Source organism: Leopardus geoffroyi, chromosome B4 (assembly GCF_018350155.1).
Source record: "Leopardus geoffroyi isolate Oge1 chromosome B4, O.geoffroyi_Oge1_pat1.0, whole genome shotgun sequence".
NCBI lineage: Eukaryota > Metazoa > Chordata > Mammalia > Carnivora > Felidae > Leopardus > Leopardus geoffroyi.
The window spans coordinates 30396182-30405725 of NC_059341.1; the positions used below are offsets into that span (position 1 = coordinate 30396182).

The 9544-nt window shown below is 36.2% G+C and overlaps 1 pseudogene; it reads left to right on the plus strand.

The window, feature by feature from the left end:
- Window positions 1-2586: 2586 nt before the first annotated feature.
- On the plus strand, window positions 2587-8619 carry LOC123591762 (annotated as a pseudogene).
- The last annotated feature ends 925 nt before the right edge of the window (window positions 8620-9544 follow it).

Genomic DNA, 9544 nt, shown 5'->3' on the forward strand with positions numbered 1-9544 from the left:
ATTAGTTCAAGGAATACACTCTTCAATGGAAAAAAAATGAGTTCTAATTTTGGCTGCCACCTGTTAGCTATGTTATCTTTGTAAGGTAATTATCATCTGCAGCCTTAGTTTTCTTAACCATAAAATGAAATGATTGGGCTAGAGAATTTCTAAATCATCCCAGTATCCATTGATTCTAGTATTTTTCAAGACGAAATCCTCTCTTCAGATCCTTCACTGTTTTGTTCAATGATTTGTTTCACTATTTTCTCTTGACACTTAAAAGGGCTTTGTGATAGCTACTAGTTGCAAAAAAATATTTCCCATAAATATCATATCATATATGTTTCCTGTTAGGGCTTCTGACATTCCACATGTTTTCAAAGGTAATGGGAAATACTGGAGACAATTTAAGGGTCATTATTTTGTTAGCCAAGAAAATAGCTAATGATGACTTTAGCTACCGGACTATTCAGCCGATCATAGAACCCATTAGCTCAATTAAGTAAATCAAATAGAAAAAAACATTTAGGCTTAAAAAGCCGCCCACCACTAACTACTATTTGCCAATGAAGCTTCTATTTCATGGTGAATTCAAATAGTTTATTTCTTCTATGAAGAAGAAAATGACCAGATCATCTGATTTAACAGATACGGTTATTCAAGATCAGTTAGCATATATAATTATACACCAAATATTCCACTAAATCACAATTTCAAGAAAGCAGCTAAGACTAGAAGTCTTCTGTGTGAATAAGACTTGAGCTTTCTGGAGTGTAGTATTATTCACTATACTGAGGTAGGTATGGGAGGAAGCCAAGGTCTTTTCTTGCTTTAGGAAAGTTTCTCAATCCTGGGATGGTCTATATGTTCAGATTAGTGAGAAGGCAAGGGACTAGTATTGATATAAACATTTATAATTCCAAATGTTCTGTCTAGTTCTAGTTTACAGCATTCAGACATTGAGTACTCATTTAAGCTTTCAAAGACTAAGCCCTCCAGATAATGCTGTCTTTAACTTAAAGTTTTTTTTTTTTTATTTTTTTTAATTTTTATTCAAGTGGGTGCCTCACAGGATGTTTGAAGTGACTCATGGAGAGAAAAGAAAATCCCTGGTCATATTATTTATTTATTAAGTGTGGTTATTATATCCAGGCCATGGTATTGCTGGATAGAATTGGTCCATTGAAAGACTATTCAAAATTGATACAGTGAATATTTTATTCAATTATAAATTTAACAACTGATGTAATCAGTAGTGTGCTGGCAAATGTTTGACAACTGGCTTTCCAGCACTGGTTTTCATGGTGTAGACTGATATACCAACCTACCGATGTAATTTCATCCAAATTGCACAGCTGCTAGAAATTCAACAATGTTAACAAATAAGGAAAAGAATGGCTTTGAATATAATTGGCATTCCAAGAAAATTATTGTTAGACAACACACTTTTATTCCAAATTAAAGAGGGTGTTGGGTCACTTTTTTCCAAAGACCCCTGTCAAGGATCCCTTTAGAAAAAGGCTGGACTTCAGGAAATTTACATTCTAAATATCAACACCTGCTGTGTGACCCTGGGCAGGTTATCCCATTTCTCTGGGACTCATGTATAAAATAAACAGATTGCCTACTTGAGAGATGTTAAATTCTCTTCCATTTCTGATTTCTGCTATTTTGTATGCAATTAAATCCAAAACTCATCTAAGGTACAGATAGTGGATCTGGAGACAGAAGTGATCACTAACCAGAAATGAGTAGGAAGTCTCCAGTTCTTCCCCAGGGGCTTGCTAGGGTCTTGGTTTCTCTCTAAGAGAGATGTTTTGTACTTGATCATGTGTAAGGGTAGGGTCAGATCTGCTTTCTCCGAGGCCTCTCCTCCCTTCTGCCAATGATTTCACCTTCATCTCAGCCCATCCAATGCTGTGTTTAGTCCCGCCTTTAAAAAAGGTGAACTTTTGTCTCCATCCCCACTTCTTTCGCCTACATAGCACGAGATGGTCGAGTATATATTCTTTCATATTTGTGTTGAAATACTCACTGCTAGGAGCAACACAAGAATACCAAATTCGTAAAAACAACACATATTTAGGTTCTCTAAAACAATACAATAATAAAATGAAACCAGTTCTTATTGTCACTTATTGTGCCCTGTTCAATTGTACCTTAAGATTCATTCGTTTTATTGATATGTATATATTTAAACATCAGTTCTGCACACAATCTAGTCAATATATATCTGTTGAATGCATAAATGAATGAATGGCTGACATATCTGCCTGTATGGATGACATGGTCTCTCTAGTCATTTTCGGGCTGGTAGTGCTATGACAGATTTTTCCTATTTCCATATTTTTCTTTATGTTCTCTGTTTATTTCTAGAGAACAGAAAACCACCTCTTTCACTGTGGGGGTGGGGATTTTGGCATACTCTTTACCTGTCAGCTACCTTCCAGAAACACATGAACTGAGAGACCGAGAAAGCAGACAACATGCCATACAATTGCTAACAGTTGGTAGAGCAGCAAGTGCACTGAAGTGGGTGGCATTTGTCCCTATTTCTACGCTCTGATCCGAAGCTTGTACAACAGATGTACTGGGGGCTGAGGAATGGCGGTGCTCATTTGTGGAGGTGAAATGCTAGAGAATGCGCAGGCCACGACTAGCAGCGGAAGCACAGAGCTGCAGGCTGATGAACCTGTTGGTCCTGCTGGGTGGTTTTCCTTCAGCAATGTTTTTAACCATTTGCAATGTTAGAAGCACTGACAAGTATTGCTAATGTTAACATTTCTTTATCAGGCGAGAGTGCCAGAACTAGATTGTGTGGAACTTTTTGAAAATACTGTCATTTTATGTTTCTTTCTGGGTAAAATTTAACCTCCAACTTGACAAAATTATCATCCCCCAAACCTTTTATGTTATTGTTGTTAACCATAAAAATGGCATGGAAGTATTACAATTTTTAAAATACATTTATTTATTTAGTTTTTGAAACAAAGAGCAAGCGGGCACACAAGTGGGGGAGGGGCAGAGAGGAGAGAGAATCCTAAGTAGGCTATGCTCCACCAGCACAGAGCTCAATGTGGTGCTTGAACTCATGAACTGTGAGATTATGACCTGAGCTGAAATCAAGAGTTTATGACATAAACCAAGATCAAGAGTTGGACGCTCTACTGACTAAGCCACACAGGTGACCCTGAAAGTATTATAATTCTAAAGTTACTTAATAGTTTTTTTCTGTAATCACCCTGATATCTTTTTATTTGTACATTATTTAATACTTTTTCTTATTCCTACTTTATTTCTTTGTTTTATTCTAGTCTCATTTGGGTTTTCTTTTCTCCCACATGTGTCCATATTTCTCTAAGTAAAAAAAAAAAATCTTAAACAGTTGTAGGAATAACTGTATATTTAACATACTAAATACATTCTTCACAGGACCTTATGGTATATTTCTGAAATAAAGATAGTAAAACAAATATCCCTGACAGAAGGATAGTTAACTCACAATTATAAAATTGGAGTTAATCCTTAATTTCATATTTTAATCAGTGTGCATATTTAAATTAGTTTTATGACTTTTTTTGACCAATCAAAAGTTGAAATTGCATACATTTTAAACACTCCAAGATTTTTTTTAAGTGAGAAGATATAGAAGACACAGCATTCTGACTTTTTAAAAGATTGGGAGAGAGGGAGAGAGAGAGAGAGAGAATATGAGAATATCTCTGTTTCTAATTACACAGACTATTTAAGAAAAAGAATTTAAGTCAGCTGATATTTTTCCTTTAATTATTTATGATTCAAACCAGCTCATTCTTTTCCTTTCATTATTTACACGACGTCTAATAACAGGTGTGATTGAGTTTAAATATTTGCAGTGGTTTGTTCTTGGCTTCACGTTTGTAGAAACACGTGTTTCACCAGCAGGAGTTTTATACTGTTCATGAAACACAGTGCTGCAAAGGGCAAATTTTTTATTTTCTTCATTTTGATTCTCTTCTTATACCCACAATATAATGCAAATTAGGTCATTGGTTATTAACAATATTGTCAATCAAGAGAGTATAATTAGTAATAAACTATGTGTGCCTGAGCTCAAATTATATATTTTGCTTTAGAAGAAGATTTCATCAATAAAAACCCAACATATCTGCTCATAATCTGGATTCTGAATCCAATGAAAGGATTATGGTATAGAATATGTAGGTGAAGAGAACTTTAAAAAAATTATCACCATCATACCAAATATCTGCTATTACTTAAATTGTCTCAAAGACCTTAGCACTGTAGCTAGTGGAGACCAGTTTACCTAAGACACTACCTTTCCTCTACAAGGCAAGTCCTTGCCCCTTTCACATAGTGAGTTCATGTAGAACAGAGAAATTTATAGACAGAATAATTATAAAACCTTTCATGATTGCGAAACTGTAAAGGGATTCGGTTGGCAATAGTCAGAAACAGCTTTTTTGGGTTTGGCCTTAGAGCAAGGCCTTCTTCTCCCTCATCTCTACACAAAGTTATTAACTGCTGTGATAGGGGGCTGGTTACCTCTACCCTGCATTCCTATGTAGGTATGAATTAATTTCCAAATGCCAATGCGTGTATTTTTTCCTTTTCATGCATCATATTTGGGGACACTGCTGGAAATATTATTCTGTGTGCCACATGCATACACTCAGCACAGTCTCTTGCTCACTGAGTGGAGTCAATGGGTAAAGAAATTGCTCATCCATCCTTTACTTTTATCTTGGTGTGTGGACAACAAATTGTCTAAAAATTGATACAAATTTCTATAGTAATGAAAACAAAACAGAAAATGGAGAGAAAATAATAGACTCTGTGCCTTTAAAAAACTAACACTTGTATGCCATCAGTCAGTGATTTTAGAATTGAAGAATATTAGAGATCTTGAAAGAAGTGCAAAAGTGAAAATGAATTGCCTTGGTATAAAGTAAAAACACTGAACTTAGAATCAGAAGATATGGAAAGTCAAATATTTTATGAACAAAAAAAAATTTTTCACTGTAGCTTATATAACTACCATAGGTCATTTTTCTAAATGTCGAAATGACACCATATAACGAGTATCTGAGAGGGATCAAACTTTGAGAGTACAGGGCAGGGATCTCCAAGTTCTTGAGAGTTATACGCCTCATTGCTATTTCAGTTTTAGATGTTTCCCTCATACCTACAGGTGATTTTCAGCCCATTTTAAAAATTTAAACCGGACTCAAATGAAATACATATATAGTAAAAGGAATCCATTTGAATTGAGAGAGGAAGTTAAGAGCAATGTTTTACTCTGATTATGGAGTGTGTATTTTTGAACAGTAAGCCTATGTTAAAATATAATTAGTGTAATAAAAAGTAATATTAAAAGGAAGAAAGTAATCGCTAACATGAAAGAATACTATGATATTTATACATCTTTACCTCTATCACTATATATTACTTTGAGTTAATAGTATGGAAAAAATGGAAATAGAATAAAGAAAAAGAACACAATCACATGTGTTTACCAAATTCTACAAATTAATACTGTTTTGTGAATTTTTGCATTATTCCTTGGACAGCTAGATCTATTCTGGGATGTTTTCAGATTAATACTTGAAATCATCTCTGCTATAAACAGAAAAATAAACAAATAAATAAAAATTCAGAGCATATCCAGACAAAGGTGTCCCTGATTGAACAGAAAAGTTCTGAACTCATTGTTGTTCTTAGATAGATCTCCCAAGAGCACTTTTTATGAATCATGTATCTGATTGTTCACAGAGATTCCTCAGTAAGATGACAAAATACCTCCTTTTGATCAGTTAGGCCAGAGACCAGAAGACACCCAATATTACTGTCATTACTTTTGCTCCTGGAAAGATGGCAGAATTCTAGGGAAATTTTAGTCCTGCCACGGAATTTAAGATAATGCTGAGAGTTTAAGAAATTATAGGATGCCCCAAAAGATACTGATATTTGGGGCTTCCAAGCACCTATGAGGCTATTTGTAAATATTGGCTGAAGGAGAAATAGAAGGACGGGACAGAGAAAGGAAGGGAAAGGGAAAAGAAGGAAAGAAAGTTGATGAATTCATGCATTTACACAAATTACTTTGAATGGAAATGGCAATCTAGAAATAGCCTTATTCCTACCCTCAAAGTAAACAAAGTCCTTAGGACAGAGTTTCTTATTCTATACCCTAAAAATATATTCTGTGCCTAGCATAGGACTAAGAAGAACTCAAGTGTTCATTAATGTAAATGATACGAAATAATAAAGATAAAAACCCAAGTACTCATGTGATGTACTGTAGAGACTTTAAAGGTATGTTAAAACTGAGTTCATATTTTGCCCCTAACATATGCCATTTTTAGCTCTTGAAGTCACATATGTCTACTCTAGACAAAACAATCTCATGATTTTTCAAGCAGCAAGTAAGCAAAGGGGAAAAGTATGAGAAGACTTTTGGGAGAAAAAGCTATGGTTGGAGAAGTGGTCAGCGACAAGAAATAAACTAGATAATTACAGGAAGATCAAAGAACTTTATACGTCTCAGTAAGTAATCAGATTGCATTTAAGAATCCTCAGCCAGGAAAGTCTGATTCTGTCTATGATATAGTAAATGATGCAAAACTAACTCTCCTATTGAGAATAACTATAAAACTGGACAAAATATATGAGGCAATTATTGCAGGCTTTGAAAAACAGTTAGTGCCAGCCTGCTATCCCTGAGAGAAGGTAAACTTGCAATCATGCCATCTCTGCGTAGGGAAAATTTCCTGACTATGGCCTAGGGAGGTGGAGCCCAAGCAGAGCTTGATGATCATCCTGAGTGAAGAAAGTAGAAATCAAGTATAAGACATTTAAAGTAACTAGAATCTGTGAGACAGGGCACTGGGAAGGGCAGCCGTGCAATGGAGTAGATCATGGCAGAGGATTTAGCTGAGTATGCACAAGATAAGCAATGAATGGCTTCCTGGAGAGCAGCAACAGAGTAGAAAGTGTAACTGGGTTACTAGAAGTTGAACAGAGCTATAAGATGCTGGGGTTCTAGTCCAGTTTCAGTGGAAAGACCTTGTATCCATTTTGGCATCCATTTGACACAGCAGAAAAGCCACTTGTTTTAGGAATAAGAACCAAGTCCCAGAGGAAGGCCTACCACAGGTATGACCTTAAAAAGCTTAAAATAAAACCATCTGTACACAAGTTCAACTTGATTAGTTAGTGACTGGACAGTCTACCAGAGTAGAAGTCAATACTTGCCAGGAAGAAGATCACAGAATCTTAAAACTCTAAGATTTATCATCTATGCTGTTGAGAGTGCAATAAAAATTACTAGATATTTAAAAAATAGAAAAATTTGACCAATAATCAAGAAAAAAAACAGATAATGTATCTTCAGGTGAAGCCAACATTGGAGTTAGTACTCTAAACATTAAAACAGATATAATAAATATGTTCAAGGATTTAAAGAAAAATAGTGTCATAATTATGAATTGTTAGAGAGTCTCAGCAGAGGGATGGAAACAAAAAAAAAGAAAGAGAGAAAAAAGGAAATGGAATTCTTGAACAAGACTTCAATAACTTAGGATTTTTAAAATTCAGAAATAATTAATGGTATACTGAAAATAAGTCAGGACCAAGAAGACAGATTGATATAAACAATCCAGTCTGAAAAATGGAAAAAGAAATAGGTGGAAGAAAATTAAAGATGCTCAGAAATCTGTGGCATAATATACAATTTCTAACTTCTGTTGGAATTAGAACCTCAGAAAAAGTGAATGATAATATTTTAAGAAATAGAGAGCTCTCTCCTCCAGCCAGCCAAGATCCAAAGGAAAGAAGGCTAAGAGGAAAAAGGTGGCTCCAGGCCCTGCTGTCATGAAGAAGCAGGAAGACAACAAGGTAGTCAATCCCCTGTTTGAGAAAAGGCTCACGAATTTTGGCTTTGGAAAAGACTTCCAGCTCAAAAGGGACCTTACCCACTTTGTCGGATGGCCTTGCTACATCCAGCTGCAGTGTCAAAGGGCTATTCTCTATTAATGTCTTAAAGTGCTTCCCACAATTAAGTGCTTCCCACAGTTCACCCAGGGCTTGGACCACCAAACAGCTACTCAACTACTTAAGGTGGCCCACAAATACAGTCCAGAGACAAAGCAAGAGAAGAATCAGAAATTGTTGGCTGGGGCTAAGAAGAAATCTCTCTCAAGGGGAATATCCCCACTAAGAGGTAACATGTCCTTTGAGCTGGGGTTAATATTGTCACAACTTTGGTGGAAAACAAGAAGGCTCAGTAGCAATGATTGCACTTGATGTGGATCCCATTGAGATGGTGGTTTTCTGGCCTGCCCTGTGTCATAAGATGGGAATTCCCTACTGCATTATCAAAACGAAGGCCAGGCTGGGGCATTTGGCCCACAGGAAGACCTGCACACTGTTGGCTTCACAGAGGTTAACTTGGAAGACAGAGGAGCTCTGGCTAAACTGGTGGAAGCTATCAGGACCAATTATAGTGACAGATATGGTAAGATCCACCATCAGTAAGGAGGCAACATCCTGGGTCCAAAGCTGGTGGCTCACATTGCCAAGTTGGAAAAGGCAAAGGATAAAGAACTGGCCACCAAATGGCTAAGTGTACCCTGCTGAATGTTCTGCACATAACGGTAATAAAAAGTTCTCTTTCAAAAAGAAAAGGGAAGCGCCTGGGTGGTTCAGTCGGTTGAGCGTCCGACTTTGGCTCAGATCATTATCTCACAGTTTGTGAGTTCGGGCCCTGTGTCAGGCTCTGTGCTGACAGCTCGGAGCCTGAGGCCTGCTTCGAATTCTGTGTCTCCCTCTCTCTCTGCCCCTCCCCTGCTCATACTTTGCCTCTCTCTGTCTCTCAAAAATAAATAATTGTTAAAAAAAAATTATAAAAAAATAAATAAATAAAAGGAAGGAATGACTCAAATGTTCCTAAATTTGATGGAAAACATCAACTTACACATTCAAGAAGCTCAGTGAACCATAAGCAAGATAAATGCAAAATAAACCACATTAAGCCTGTCATAGTCAAATTTCTAAAAGCCAAATATACAGAAATAAGCCAAATTAAAAACAATTACATACGAGGGAAATAGCAAAACAAATAATGCCTTATTTCTTATCTGAAACAATGATGTCCAGAATACAATGGAACAAGATTAAAAAAAAAATTTTTAATGTTTATTCATTTTTTAGAGAGAGAGAGAGAAACAGAGCATGAGTGGGAGAAGGGCAGAGAGAGAGGGAGACACAGAATCTGAAGCAGGCTCCAGGCTCTGAGCTGTCAGCACAGAGCCCAACGCAGGGCTCAAACCCACAAACTGTGAGATCATGATCTGAGCCGAAGTTGGATGCTTAACTGACTGAGCCACCCAGGTGCTCCAGAAGAAGATTTTTTAAACGTTAAAAACAAAAAGAAATAGAATAAGAAAAAAAAATTCAAAATTCTAAACTACATTGTAGAGAAGATACCCTTCAATATTAACATACACAAAGACATTTTCAGATAAAAGAAAACTGGAAGAATTTATTCTGATAGACCTGAGTT